Below are 2,193 nucleotides of genomic sequence, written 5' to 3'. Positions count from 1 at the left end.
TGCTATTTCACTATGGGGCGCGTCAAACTCGACGGTGGCTGCCTGAATGAGCATTTTGGGCCTCACTAAGCTAATGATGTCTTATATTTGTTCTCTTATTCGCATTACTTGTGTGAGCCAGATATTAAAATAAACATTGCAACCACATGAATGTGCTTTGGCATTCAAGCTGCTGACAGTGGCTGCCAGTTTCGTGTTGTCTGCTGCTATTTCACCACCACTCACTATGACATGACTGATTTCCAGTGCAGACTGCTAACAGAACCATAAAGCGTGCTCTGACTGATGCTATTTCACTATGGGGCGCGTCAAACACGACGGTGGCTGCCCGAATGAGCATTTTGAGCCCGCCAACGATAGTCAGGGTTAACAATAGTGTTTCAATTCAGATATGCCAGCATTTAAATGTTTCTATGCCACTTCTTAAATCGAGCACAATGTGTGCAGGACGTTGCTTATCAGAATTGGGCTTCTATTACAAGGAATATGCCATAAATGGAACTGCTTATTTATTTTAGAGGTCACGGAATGGATGGTTGGCTGTTGCGAACGCACCGGCAAAATTTTGATAGCCCTAATAAGCGCTGTTCTTTTGTTAATAAGAAGCCTTTATGCTTCGTCGAGTGGCTGAATGCCAGACAGCTCGCAGTCGGAGTTTCTTTCTTCAGTGTCATCTTCACCCAGCTGGATGATGATGGGTTGAATGTGCTCACTCCCAGACGTGTAAAGTCTGAACTTTGCCTCCAAGTCCATCACATGCTGAATGCTCTTCCTCCAGTCTTCCGCCGTTACTTGCTTGATTTTCTCCCTCAAGATGACGTCAACCGTGGACAGCTTGAAGTCTCTGTTGTCCGCAGCGATGCCATTTTTGACCTTGGCCCACACAAGCTCAATGGGATTAAATTCGCAGTGGTACGGTGGGAGCCTGAGTACACTGCAACCGGCCCTTATAGCTGTGTTGTCTACGATGTAGCTCAGAAAGCGTGACTTTACATATGCCACCAGCTCAAGCAGCTGCTTCTTTATCATCCTTTCACCGCAGGTGATGTTCTTGCTTGTGAGCCACTCCCGTATCTTTTCCGTCTTCTAGGCCGTCGTCGGCAATTTCTCTTCTCGCCGGCTGTGGTAAGGTGCATTGTCTAAAACAATGACGCTACCAGCTGGCAACTTCTGCAGAACGTCATTGAACCAGCCCTCAAAGCGATTGCCATCCATTTCTTCGTGGTAGTAGCCTGTCTTTTGGCCTCTGAATACATCCAAGCAGCCGTCGACGAAACCATCCTCGCTGCCGATGTGCGTCACGATCAGGTGCTGACCTTTCCCAGAAGGTTGTTTTAGACCCGTCGTCAGGCCATTTGCTCGAGCGAACAGGCGTCTGCGCTTCTGCACCACGGTGTCTGTCCACACGATCGACCGAGTGTGTCCCGCCGTCACCCATGTCTCGTCAAGATATAAGATCTTTCGGCCTTCCGCCCGGTAGCGCTCCACGTCACGGAGGTAGCGATTCCGCCAATTGGTGATGTCATCCCGGTCGATAAGCAGCGAGTTGCGGCTTCTCTTTTTCTGCTTGAAGCCGATCTCGGCAAGCAGGCAACGCACACTACACCGCCTTAGTAATGGGGAAACTCGGTAGTTATCTTCTCGAACGTCGGTATCTCGTTGCGGCGAAAGAAATCGTGCACACATGACCTCATCGCGCACAACGTGAAGCTGTCAAACTTCGCGCTGCGTCTTCTCTTCTCCGCATTGCGTGGGCGCTTTCGCGAGGGCGTCGTCAGTTTGCCACCCAAAAAACGCGAAGCTTTAACTTCCTCCCTCACCCTGAACACAGTCCTTTCGCTTACACCGAGCATATCAGCGACAAACTTGCTCGTGTCCTCCACGCTACGGTCAGGCTGCCTGTTACGCCAAAACGTGTAGCAGTGGAAGATCATGTTGCGTGAATCGCTGTTCAGGATTTGGCCGCTCTTGTTCTTGCCGAGGCTCCTTGGTGGTGTGGTCATCGAGGTGACACAAGACTCGTTCGGCAACAAAGGATCGCGTTCCGATGTCACCTCGCTGGGCTCCATGGCTGAAAACTGGCACGGAATGCCGCGCGCGATCGTGCGCGAACTTACGAGATCGCAGGTTCGCAACCGCGAAAAAAAAGAAAAAAATATTATTTAAAAATAAGCCCAACACATTAAAAAAATA

The sequence above is a fragment of the Dermacentor silvarum genome, chromosome 3 (assembly GCF_013339745.2).
Source record: "Dermacentor silvarum isolate Dsil-2018 chromosome 3, BIME_Dsil_1.4, whole genome shotgun sequence".
Classification (NCBI taxonomy): Eukaryota; Metazoa; Arthropoda; class Arachnida; order Ixodida; family Ixodidae; genus Dermacentor; species Dermacentor silvarum.
Note: the sequence above shows the minus strand (reverse complement) of the source record.